Consider the following 13,990-nt stretch of genomic DNA (forward strand, 5'->3'; position numbering starts at 1 on the left):
CTGCCTGGAATCAAAGCTCGCCTTAATCAAATACAGCCCATCTGCATTAGTTTGCATGCCTATATGATCTTTATGTTCACACACATTTGAACTGATGTTACTGACCTATGAGGGATAACCAGGGCAGCTCGGTGTTGAAGGAGGAGAAGCTGTCGCAGGTTTTGTACCTACACCGTGTAAACCAGGATTGTTGCAGCTGCTGACTGTGCTGCAGGAACCTTTCAGTCTATTTCAGTGAAGCACTTTAAACACCACTAACTAAAGCAGAATCTTCCTATGTAAGATCAGCTGGCCTTTTTTTGCACAGCATCTTAAAAAGGCAGGAGAAGTTTTACCTTTAAGTTACGTATTCCTGACCCGTTATGAAAGAGAATATACGTGGACGAAGAACTTAACGCTATCAGAGTGCACAGTGCACCTCAAACAGAAAAGTCTCTATATATGTTCTTTCCATCACACTGAAATGTCCAAACTATTATCCAGAATATGTAAACATAATTGTTTCTCCATTAGGCAAAAAGCTAAATTCAAGTATTAAAACCTGACCTGCATGTGATGAGCCTGATATCGAAGTAAGGTTGAAAAGTTAGACCTTTCAAATGTTGTGACTTATTCTCACAGGGCGTCTATCCTACATGGTATTAACATTTACACACAATGCACATTTTAAAGTTTTCTCCACTGAATTATCAGGAAACGCATCAAACACCCAGAGTAGCTGTGCTCCTTGCTGTTACTCAGTGACTTTAAATTGCAGCAATTTTGCTGCTTTTTTTGAAGCTTAAAGTTGGCTAAAGAAATGTTTTGCTTTGAGAGCAATGCTTTGGTTTTAAATTGTGTCCACTTCCATGTGACGGTCTCCTGTACAAAAGTTCTGAGGGTTAAAAAATGCTGGAAAAATTACGTATATTAAATGTGGCAGGCTGTGGCAGTGAGTGCTTAAAATGTTTAAATTTTGATGGTATGAAGAAAAAAGGAAAAATTGCATGGCTTCCTTAAAGTAAAGATGGGTTCAGCTCATTTGTAATGTACTTCTGAGTGGATCAGGTGGGAGTCATGCTCTGATTCTTTGAAAGATCCAGCAGCTAAGAAGCTCATAATAGGCTGTTTTAGATTTTAGCCAACAAATTAACTTAAATAATTAAATTATTTTTAAACTGGCTAATTTACCCTTCTATTATCCCGTCCAGGTCGCACTGTGTAGCTAATTGAATCTTTATAATCCACTGCCATGCTCTTCTGGGAAGTGCTGGGAAAATGATATGTTAATAGGGCTGAAGGTCTCCACTGACTTTCAGCGTGCTTTTATACAGTGAGCAAGAAAGCTGTTTTAAATTGCATCTGTCAAGATAACAATGTCTTTCTAAGGACGTATTAGCATGATTATTAGCACAAGGGGAAAGTTTAAGAATTCCATCATGAAACTGTCAGTTCTCCTAAAATCCTGCAGAGGGCGACCTCACCCTGTCCACCAGCATCCCGGGGTCACTTGTGTTGAGTTTATAAGGACAATTATTATGCAGCCTCACAGATGAAGTCAAGTTTTATGTCTTTTGATTTATCTGTGTTGTGTTAATTTGCAGGATGGATGTAGTAGGAAGTAGGTGTTAGACTTTGAGCCTCACTTTTACTGAGAAAAGACATTTTAGGTTAAACAATAAACTCTTGCAAGACTGATGTCTGTATTTGACAAGATTCATACTGGTGTACTCAGTTGTTTGGAAACTCGTATTACACAGAATCCTAAGTGATTGAAATTTAAAAAGCCAAACATTCAGGTTACCATTAAATTGAGAGGAGCAGGAATTCAAGAAGCAGAAAATAGCAACAGGAATACTTTATTTCTTTGTTACGGAGATCAAATGACCATTTTTATTTTATTATTTTATTTATTATTGTCACCTGGCAGAATTCATTTTACACAATGCTGCCAGGTATCCAATGAACTCTGAAGAATACAAAAAAAAGAAACTGTTAGACCCTAAAATGCAACATGTTAAGATCAGTGGATTTAAATACAAATCCACTGACTGGATAAAAATATTTGCTGCTCCTGCATGGACGTCCAATTTGGTGTTAGCTCATATGATAGATTAGAGCAAAAGTATACACTGGTCACTTCATTAGTTACTCCTTGCTAGTAGTAAGTTTGACCCCCTTTGTGCCTGGTGTGACTTTGCAGCCCATCTGCTTCAGGCTTTGAGAGGCGCTCAGAGATGCTGTTCCACATCTTCAAACCCTGGCCTTGCATTACCTTTATGTCATATGGGTTATCTGATCAACCCGATGTGCTTCACTAGCACCTGCTCACATGCATACCTTGATTGTGATGAGTAGTTGGCTGAGTCTGGCCATTTTCCTCTGACATGTGGCATCAGCCTGGCATTTTTGCCCAGAGAACTTCTGCTCACTGGACATTTGCTCTTTTTCAAACCCTTCTCTGTGAACTCTAAAGATGGTTGTGTGGGAAAATCCCAGGAGATCAGAAGCTTCTGGAATATTTAAGAGTAGCTCGCCTCGCACCAACAATTAGCTTAAATCTCCTTTCTTTCCCATTCTGGTGCTAAGGTTGTCTTGAACATCTCTACATGCTGCCATGTGATTGGCTTATTTTTACACAACCACAGAGAGGCTGCTAATATTTAAATATGATGACACATCCTTTTGGAAAATCGCAAGCAATGAAAGTACCCAGAACTTGTATTGGTCTCACCCCTGAAGGGTGCTGAAGTTTAGCAGGCAGGACTTGTCTTTGCAGCCGGCAAGGAACAGTAGAAACAAAAGGACCCAGGACGAGTTCAGGTACGGGTCACTGAGTTCTTCTAGGTGAAAAGGCCTCTGTGGGTGGTCTCACATACTGTACAGAAATCACTGAAAATGCCCCAAAGCCTCTCCCCAAACTTAATGTACCCTGACCCTTTCAGATCCTTTCACAACATTTCCACTCAGACTCACACACACAAACACACTCAGCTTTCCCCCACTTTGCTGCCATAGCGTTGAGGCCCTGACAAGGAGTGAGGCCGACACATGGCAACAGAGCCCTCCATGCCTCCCACTAACAGCGCTAACAATGAGATCCTCAAAGGCCGCAGCAGCTGAGGGGGAATGGACACCCCCACCCACCCAAGCTCTTCTGCGTGATTACTTCCATGTAGTGCTACACTCCTGAACTTTCAACAGCTCTCTAATATGAGCACTTCCACAACTTCTGACTCGGAGAGCAAACCTATTATCACAGCCACAGAGATTGCATTGTGCTCCGTGCTTGGCAGCCTTGGCGCTCACAATGCAGAGCAATTAACTCGCTCAGAGTGACCTCATAAGTTTCTGCTTGTCTCTTTTGTATGTGGAAAGGCATTTAATTGTCTAAAAATGCATTTTTTTTACACTCTTTCAGAGAGAGGGAACTTTTTAGTGGAGCACAGAGTCTCGGCGGCCATGACGTACAGTCTCCATGATGGCGGTTTCCCCTGTGTACAAGGCCTGTGGTATTGCTGCATACGGATAGATTATCCAAACCTTTTTGTTAGAGGTGAAGTATTTTTGGATTTAGTTATAAGGTTTGAGGGCTTGGCAGATTCAAAGAATAAGAAGCGCGAATCAGAGCTGCTATTAATAACACAAAGCACTCATCACTTTTTTCACACGGACCATATGTCTGTGTGACTTTGTGGGTGGATGTTGTGTATGCAAGAGGATTTTTGTGTATGGCGGCGGATGCACAGCTGAGACATCTGCCTGGCTGCTTTGTCTCAATGATGAGAAAGCTCTACCCTGCAGGCTCCTCTCTCCTCCATAAAAGGATTAGCCGAGTCCGGCACTCTTGCATAACCGCTGCGAGCTCCTGTGCTTAACAGACGGTTTAATGTGCTCAGCTCCAGCGACTTAGAGTAGTAAAACAAAATCACAACAAGTTATTTTAACTTTTTTTTTCTTTTCAGAAAAGGTGCTGAAGCCAAGAAGGTCACTGTATTTTTGTAATAGCCACCAAAAGGCAGCACCTGTAGTTACAAAATCCTACATCCTAAAAAAAGTTCTTTCCTGATCAGATTCATGGGCTCACTCATTTGTCTTTATATTCAACAAAACATTAAGTCCGTTTCATAAATTTTGATCATTCTAAGTGTCTGAAAGTTGGATAATCCAGGCGGTGGCTATGTCACTATCTATGGCTGTCAACCCCTGGTTAGCAAGCTACAACGAAACCGTTTGAGTCCACGGATCCACAGACACGGATCTGCTAAATAAGTCGAAGTAATAGATAATAAAAGGGCGGACTGCAACCAAACTAAAGCACAGTGATGGAAACTATTTGATGAAACCAAGAAACGACTAGTGGCCACCAGAGGAACTGCAGTTTTCTCTGCATTTTTAGCTCCAGAGGTACCACGCAGTACTTGGCTGTTTGTGGTACAGACTAATTCACTGCAGGAATCTTCTTGAATCTTTTTCTTTGGAAGTGAACTGCACTTGCATTTTATGTAAGAAATATTTGTTTTATTGTTGATGATGTACAACTGAAAGGGTGGCGTTATGACAGAATAATTTTTCTAATGACTGTCAGCATCGTCTGTCTCTCACAAGAAGAATCTCGAAAACATTTCCAATGGGACATGTGTTTTGAATCCTATTAAAACATTAAATCTTGTGACTGTTGCCAGGATTCCAGGGAACAGCTGTATTACTGATGCTCTGCCCAAAATAATCAGGGGAACACTTTGGTTAGCACTTCTTTTCTTTAAAAAAAAGATTTGCTGTTCAGTTTTGGAGGATCAAACTCAGTAAGCCTGCATCAGAATAAACAAAAAAGAAGTTCAATCCTGGCAGTGCTCCACGAAATGCTAAATTTATTTACATTACTCTTTTGGGTAGTGCCCAATTTAAGTGTCTGCTAAAAAAAAAATCATCCCGTCAAACCATGGAGATAAATAGTAAACATTAGTGCTGTGACAAGCAAGCTGTGAAATAAATTGGATCTAGACAGGAAAAGTCCTGCTTTGCAGTAGCTCTCAATCATCTGAGTGTTCTTGAATGCAACTTTAAGAAAGATTTGTCAAATTGGTACAAGCTTCCATGCAAATTACTCTAACATCAAAGTGACACAGACACTGTGAACGCAACCAAATGCGAAACAGTTCCGAAAGCTTCTGCGACCGTTTCCTGGTAACAATTAATGCCTGCAAGAAAGTTTGGAAACAAAGCCAAAAATTAAAGGCGATTTATTATTTACCACAGACCACAGCACCCGTGCAATCTTGTCCTCGCCTCTGGGCAAGACTGTTAGTCAAGTGGCAGAAATATAAATGGTTTTCTTTATTATCGGTGTCATCATTTTTGTTCCTGTCCTCTCCTCTCTGTGCCGGCCGAGTTCGTGCTGAAATACATGCGTGTCGCTGAGAAAGCCATTTATTGAGACTTAAGCGTGACTAAATATATCACAAGATGAGAGTCACTGAGGATGTCAGCGGCACAAAAGCACACTAGGTAATTTAATGTGACAGCACCCCTCCCCTCTCTAAGCTGCCCGCTCCACACCCCACACCCAACCACCCGCATGCACGCACTTGGTTGAACTTGACCTTTTCTATCCTCCCTCAGTGTTCATATCCAATACGTGTGAGTTAAGGTGCTGAATGTTACACCCTTTTACACCACCAAAGCGGAAGGCTAGTCAGCACCATCTACCAGGGGTGAATAAAACAGCACAAATGTGTGTTTTCTGTTAAATCAGAGTTGTTTTCTATCATAATTAGCTGAGTCATGATGTTACAAAGATGTACCTTTGGACACAACTTTCCTATTCACTGGTGTTTTAAAGATGCAGTACAAGTGTTCATAAGACAAAGCTTTGTGGGTGTTAGGGTTGTGAAAAAAAAACTATTGACCGTTTATGACAGCGTTATTTTAAAACCTTTCTAAGCCTCCGAGTTAGCATTTCGCCAGCATGATGGAGCCACAGGTGGTCCTCTTTGGATATGATTGTTGAATGCTAAGTTACAGTTAAGTATTCATATTTTGTGCCAGGCTGATAAGAAGTGTCTGCCAGCCTTTAAGGAAACTTAACACCATTGGTGAAGAGACTTTATGAGGGAGAAGAGGAATAAGAAGGATCCCTGTCCTACAGCTTCAAAGCCCCTTTAGCTTTTAGCTAAAGTCATCAAGTCACTCAGAGGGGTATTAAAAAGCTTGTTGCTGGTTATTTTGTGCAGGAAATGCAACAAATATCAAGTCACTATGTAGCTAGTTAAATTCAGTATATTTAGGGTAAGTGTACAGTAGGCTACACTCCCTTTTGACAGTATAAGCAAAATGTACTATTTAACTGCAAGGGAGTTTTTCATTATGGTAGTGTAAAGTAACTCTTGGTGGTGTGAAAATCTCACTAATAGAGTGAGTAGATGGCAGATTGCATTAAACTGAGTTCTGTTTTCTTATGTCTCTCAATTCAAGTCCATAATCCTAGCTAACGTGGCTATTATAGGACAGACAACTCTAGCTGCCATTCATCTGTAACAAGACTATGCTGTCAGTCCACATCTATTTACTCTGAAGGAAGCTGTAAAATTTTGTAAATGGAGTCCAGTATGAGTCAAAGAAAGTTGCTTTTGTCTGATGATAGTGACACTAAGGTGAATTGTTGAGGATATCCTTAACTTTTCTATTGGTGAGTGCTGTTAGCCTTTGTTAGCTGCTGTTAGCCTTTGTTAGCTGCTGTAAGACGATGTTAGCTGCTGTTAGCCCACGTTCCTGAAACTTTCTTTGAAGTGCATCTAACATTGCTGCATTGGGACAGTAAGAGAATAAACTCTAATATGATGCTTCCTAATATGATGCTTCCTAATATGATGCTTCCTCACATCTGCTTCATATTCATGAAGCAGATGTGAGGAAGCAGTTTAAGAATCTGAATGCTCGAAAAGCTCCCGGCCCAGACGGTGTGTCTCCTGCCACCCTCAGACACTGTGCAAACGAGCTGGCCCCAGTGTTTTCTGGCATCTTCAACTCCTCACTGCAGGCATGTCATGTGCCTGCCTGCTTCAAGTCCTCTACCATAATCCCTGTCCCCAAGAAACCTAGGATCACTGGACTAAATGACTACAGACCCGTGGCTCTGACATCTGTGGTCATGAAGTCATTTGAGCGCCTAGTTCTCTCCCATCTCAAGACCCTCACGGCCCCCCTCCTGGACCCCCTGCAGTTTGCATATAGAGCCAACAGGTCTGTAGATGACGCCATCAACATGGCCCTACACTTCATCCTGCAGCATCTGGACTCCCCAGGAACCTACGCCAGGATCCTGTTTGTGGACTTCAGCTCTGCCTTCAACACCATCCTTCCAGACCATCTCCGAGACAAGCTTTCCCAGATGAATGTGCCTGATCCCATCTGCCGGTGGATCACTGACTTCCTGACGGACAGGAAGCAGCACGTGAGGCTGGGGAAGAATGTCTCGGACTCCCGGACCATCAGCACCGGCTCCCCTCAGGGCTGTGTTCTTTCTCCTCTGCTCTTCTCCCTGTACACCAACTGCTGCACCTCCACCCACCAGTCTGTCAAGCTAATCAAGTTTGCAGATGACACCACCGTTATTGGACTCATCTCGGACGGGGACGAGTCTGCCTACAGGAGAGAGGTTGAACGTCTGGTGTCCTGGTGCAGCCACAACAACCTGGTGCTGAATGCCCAGAAGACAGTGGAGATTATTGTGGACTTCAGGAAGCACACAGCCCCACTCCCCCCCATCATCCTGACTGACACCCCCATCACCTCTGTGGACTCATTCCGCTTCCTGGGTACCACCATCACCCAGGACCTGAAGTGGGAGCCCACCATCACCTCCGTCATCAAGAAAGCCCAGCAGAGGATGTACTTCCTGAGGCAGCTGAAGAAATTCAACCTGCCAACACGGACGATGATGCAATTCTACACCGCAATCATCGAGTCCATCCTCACCTCCTCCATCACCGTGTGGTACGCTGGAGCCACTGTCAGGGACAAACAGAGACTGCAGCGTGTTGTGCGCTCTGCTGAGAAGGTGATTGGCTGCAGACTCCCATCTTTGCAGGACCTGTACACCTCCAGGACACTGCGGCGTGCAGCCCGGATCTCAGCTGACCCTTCCCACCCTGGACACAGTCTGTTTGACCTGCTCCCCTCAGGCAGGAGGCTCCGGTCCATTCGCACCAGAACCTCTCGCCACAAGAACAGTTTCTTCCCCTCTGCTGTTGGACACATGAACAATAACCACATGACTGTCCCCGCCACTCACACATGACCCTACGCTGTGTCACTGCATCATTTCATGTCTGGCACTGATCACCACCTGCACTCATGTATATATCCTTCTACGTAGCACTCTTAATTCTTATTCTCATGTATATATCTAATGTATATCTCATGCACATATCTTTCTTTCTACATAGCACTTTAATTCTTATTGTTTGCACTGAAGCACCGCAGCAAATTCCTAATGTTGTAAACCTCAACATCTGGCAATAAACCCATTCTGATTCTGATTCTGATTCTGATGTGAGACTGTAATAAAACTGTTTATCAAAGGGAAAAGTGTGATTTTTTTTTTCCAAGCATAATGTTACCTCTTAAGCAGCTAATGTTTAGCTGGGTCATTGTCGGTTTTCCAGAGATGGGAAGATTACATGTCTAATCTGATCACAATAAGTAATTCTGGCAATAACGGGAATAAATGGTTTTTAGTAAGTTAATCTCTGTATATTCCTCTACTACCATTGACATTTGTGTTTTTGTGTCACCATGACAATAAATTAGCTTTTCATGAAATTCAGTGAATTCTTAAAACTTTGGCAAGACTGTCTCTGAAGCCCATGTGGAGTAGCTGTAATTACTTTTTACCAATTAACACTTTGCTTTGCAATTAACACCAGACACCGAAGAGACAATTGATGGGTTAATTGTTTAGAACATAAAAATGGATATCTACTGTGTTAGAAAGTTATGCATTACTCATTAAAGGAATTGGTTACAACCTTTTAACCCTTTAACAAAGTCATGAAAATAACTTACTATGTAAATAGTACTGTTGGTCAAATCTCTAACCTATAATGTTGCTGTTTCTCATAATTATTTACAACTAGATTGCAAGCTAGCTTAAATCTGTCTGATTATCTGAATGTTGTTTGTTATGCCACATTTCAGCAGTTGGCTTGGTGGAATTTCACTTAAGATTAATTAACTAATTAGGGTAAAGTCTTATTGTGGGGGGAGATGGAAAAAAATCCAAATGAGCCTCTTTCAATAAACAAGCAGTGAAGAGGAGGGGAACTTTTTATTTTCTTTGCAGTACTGTACTCCAGTGTACTTACAGAGGATCTACTGTTTGGTGCCCAGAAGAGCTGCTCCCTTCTGGGCACCAAACAGGAGAGAGCACCCCTTGAGGTGGAGGGCCCCCCCAGTCTTTACAAAATGGAGCAAAAAGACAACAATTGCTTTATTCAGCTGTTTGGACCTGCCATCTGAACAGCAGCTCGTCATTAAATTAACATCACAGCAGGCGCGCGCCCTGGCCCTTGCTTCCCGGTGCATTGTGGTGCACTGAGGAGGAAATTCATTCTTTGAGCGGATACCAGGTCAAAAAGCAGGACTGGCATGGACTCGTCCTCACAGTCTTGGCGTTGAGGAATGGGAACAGAAGCAGTGCTGCTGTGTAAGTCCTTGCGAGTCCAACTGTTCAAAGGACAACCTTTTAATCCCTGGCAGCCGTGAAGGACAAAGACAGATTTGCTTTTTGTCTTTTGATGTTGTGCCACTTTCTCGCCATATCCACCCCAAGGACACGACTGTAGTCCACGCCAAGGCCTCCAACCACTGGTGAGGCTGTGACACATTTCCCTGTGCTAAGGCTGAAGCGTTCTTGGCCTGGGCCATAGGCTTATGTGTCGTGCACCTGCTCAGTGGAAGTGTCTTGTAGCAGTTTCCAAATGGTTTTTTTTAGCAGAAAGTTTTGTATGTTAGTAGTGCACGGTGAACAGTAAATTAGCTACTGAGCTTCATTGAAATGTCGTTTAAATAAAACAAATGCAAAGTTATTGTTAACGCAGAAGATTTGAAAACCCTGATTAATAAAGGAAATTGATCACATTCACTTCACATTCATATTTTCAGATAACTGATCTAACTGTCCTATTCAAACAGTCGGGCCATTGACTCCAACCTTTGTGAATGGGTGCATTTGTTTTAGTCAACCCGTTTTCTTTTCCTTAAGCTATTAGCATGAAAGAAGCCTTTCTGGGGAAAAACATTCAGCCTTAGTCCATCACACGAGGAAAGAGAGTTCAAGTAAAAGATGTAAAGAAGAAAGTTTAAACCAACAGTATCACAGTCTGGGGAAAACAAACTTGTTAGGAGTAAAAAGTTACTTAATCACACATCCAACAGTTACAGAACTACACTATCACTCATTGTGGGTCTACTTGAGTTCTGTGTGCGAACTACTGAATGGAAAAATGCTCTCTGTTCACCAGCTAGTTGTTGCTGTTTTGGTTTTTTTAAACTGTGGCATCCCCTCTTTTGTTTTGTTTTTTAGCAACAGTGCGTAAATGTCTGGGAACTGAGAAAACTAGCTGCTGGATTTCTGGGAGAGCAATGTTGTCCCATTCTTGCCTGAGTCAGTCCTGGGTCTTCTTTGTCTTATTTTTTGTTTCATGGTGTGCCAGATGTTTTCAGTTTGGTAAAAGATGTGGACTGCAGGCAGACCAGTTTAGCACTTTTAAATACAAAGCCATGCTGCAGTAATAGATTTTGTAGGCGGTGTAGCATTGTATTGCTAAAATATGCCTGAGAAAAACATGATGGATGGAAGCATATATTGCTCTAAAACCTGTATAGACTTTTCAGCATATATGATGCCTTTCCAGATGTGCCGTGTACCCTCTTACCACCTGAGATGCTGGCCTTTAAAGTGATTGCAGTGATTTCCATGACAGAATTGTGTCCGAGTCCTCAAAGATCAGTCATTCAGTATTGATTTTCAGCCTTGCCCCTTGCACACAGAGACTTCTCCAGATTTTTTATGATACCCTATGCTGTAGCTAATGACATATTTAAAGTATTCCCAGCCTTTTGTTGTCCCGTTTTTTTCAGACCTGTTGCAGCCATTAAATTTAAAATGAGTGAATTTTTTTTTTTCAAGAAATATTCAAATGTCTTAGTTTAAACATTCAATATGTTTTCTCTGTTCTATTGTGGATAAAATATGGGTTTGTGAGATCTCCAAATCCTTCTGTTTTTGTTTATGTTACACAGCATTCCAACTTTCTGGAATTGAAGTCGTATTGTTTTTGGCCACGATCCCCACGGCGAGGCGTCCGCTCAGAGGAGTCTGTGTAACATGTGCGGTGCAGACATGAAACATTCCTCTAATCAAAATCTATCAGTGTCAGAATACTGCTGACTGCAATGAAAGAAATGTACACAAACAGATTGCATTTTATTGACTATTTCATTTTGCCACGAGACCAGGATGATGGCCGTCATGATGCTAAATGAGCAATGTAGTGAACACAGCTATATTACCTGCTCCTGCCAGAAAGTGCACAAATATGGAGATAACACAGATTCTTTCATTTAAAAAAAGGATTAATTCACCAGCTATTAATTCTTTCTGTCTGACAATCTGGTCATCGCCCTTTTGTTCATCATAATTCGTACAGATTGTTTTTTTGTTTTGTTTTTTCAATCTAACTGCCTCAGCAATGATAAACATATGCTTCCATTAATACTACTTCTTCTTGTCCTTCTTTTTTCCCTGGACTTTGTAGTTCAGGTGGTTATTTTTCACACCAAAGATCACTTGAGAAACAGATTTGAAAGGGTGATGAAGCAAACAAGGTCAGATAGATTAAGTGACCACAACTCAACTCTGCCTGTTTGTTCCAACACTTCCTCCACATGACGGGCCCGGGGAGCAAGTCACATGAAAACAAATTTCCTTCATTTCTACCTCGCATCTATTTCTCTTTTACACCCTCAATGCATTTTCCAAAACCTTACAAATGTCTCCATTTCTTCTTATGTCTCCGTGAACAGTTGACTCTTTTAAATGTGTAGCTGTGGCATAAGTGAAGGTGGAATGACAGAGGCTTGCTTGGAAGCCTTTGCTCCAGTGTGACTGGTCTTATCTTGTGGCCCAGCTCGGGCTTTAATCATGTTGCCTCAGCGCTGCATCAGACACAGAGACGCGTCTCTCTGGAGTTTCTGCTAAGCGCCGGCGCTAATGATGAGAAGCAGGGGTGAGGAGAGGAAGGCGGGGGTATGATGGGATGTCGTGTTTTCTGCATCTCTTTGATAAAAGAGGCAACTGAGTTTTTAGAAGTGTCTGAGAGTTCTTGCCACTTCACTCCAAAAATGCCTTCAATCGCCTGTTTTACCGTCAAGAGTTGAAGTTCATATTATATGTTTGTTGTATCTGACAAGGTTGGTTTAAATGACTGGGACTAAAAGCACAAAATAAGAAAATAAAAATATAAGTGTTAGTTTGTTTCTTTGTTTACGTGGAATCTTTGACTTATTAACATTAACACATTTCTGGAGTTGGGAATTCAGCATGAATATTTACAGTATCTTTTTTACAAAATAATGTGACATTGTGCTCCATCTGGTAGCTACTCTGGAGCTGTCAGTAACAGTACATCATTAGTCAGCACTCAGATGAGTTTGCCCAATGGGATTTTAAGCTCATATTACATTTTATAAGGGGGAAATTATAGTTGCACAGACCTCTATAGGTTGGAAGACGAGACTTTCCACGATGCACTGAGCGCTCCTTCTCCACTGGCCTTTTTTCACTCACAATATATTTATTTTTATTTATTTATATATTAATTTATTCCTACACCTTCATGTTGGAGGTTTCTTCCTGCTAAAAGGGATTTCTTCCTCACCACTTTTGCCAAGTGCTTCCTTAGGGATCACTGGGGTTCTCTCTCTAATTATGTAGGGTCCTTGCACTATAAAGTGAGGCTGTGAACTGCCGACCTACAAAAAAACATTGCGTTATAAGGAAGAGAAGTAAAGAAAAGGGTAAGAAAACTGAATGAGAAACTTTTTAACCCATTCAGAGGTGGACTTGCTGGTGTTTTTCAGATAATTGTCCTGCTGTGTAACTCAAGGACTTCAGGTCAAAAGTTCTCCTCCTGAGTTTTCTGGTAGAGAGCAGGATTCATGGTTCCATCAGTTACAGCATGCCATCCATGTCCTAGACCATCACACTAACGCCACCATGTTTGACTGTTTGTGTAATCTGTTTATGAAATGCTGTGTTAGTTTTATGCCCGAAGTAACCGGTTGCAAACCTTTCAAAAAAATTCAGCTTTTGTCAGATCAGACGTTAGAAAATTTTCCTAAAAGTCTTGTGGGATCATCAAGATGTTTTTGAGAGATGTAATGAAAATGACTCGGCCTTCCGAAAAACATGGTTAATCTCAGTAAATTCTCGATTTAACAAGGTGACAATTACTTTTTCACACAGGGCCAGGAAGGTCTGGAAAGAGCTTTTTCCTCCAAGAAATGAAATCATCATTCAAAAACTGCACTTTGCAATTACTCGGGTCATCTTTGTCTATTATTAAAATTTGTTTGATGATCTGAAATATGTATTACAAATATGCAAAAAAAAGAAGATAAGAAACCAGGAAGAGGGCAAATTATTTTATTTTTTTTGCAGATTTTACTGATTCTATACATGCGGTTTTGTGTTTCCAGTGAAGTTGCAGCTCTCTTTCCAGTCATGTAAACTGGTAAGGCTAGTTGATCAGGACTTTATTCAAAGTAGGATGATGCCAGTAGTTGTTTTGTCTCGTGAGTGACTGCACTGCATGCTCATAGGGTGGCTGTAGCTCAGGACGTAGAGCAGAACATCTACTAGCCAGAAGGGTTGTGGTTTGATCCTGCATCCATCAGAGTGTGAATGTTCGATAGTAAAAAAGTGCTTGTATGAATGTGAGGGAGTGGG

This window comes from Aulonocara sp. 'chitande type north' Nkhata Bay, linkage group LG7 (assembly GCF_057382095.1).
Source record: "Aulonocara sp. 'chitande type north' Nkhata Bay isolate Kocher_YH1m ecotype deep benthic linkage group LG7, A_spYH_male_GT1.1, whole genome shotgun sequence".
Taxonomy (NCBI): domain Eukaryota; kingdom Metazoa; phylum Chordata; class Actinopteri; order Cichliformes; family Cichlidae; genus Aulonocara; species Aulonocara sp. 'chitande type north' Nkhata Bay.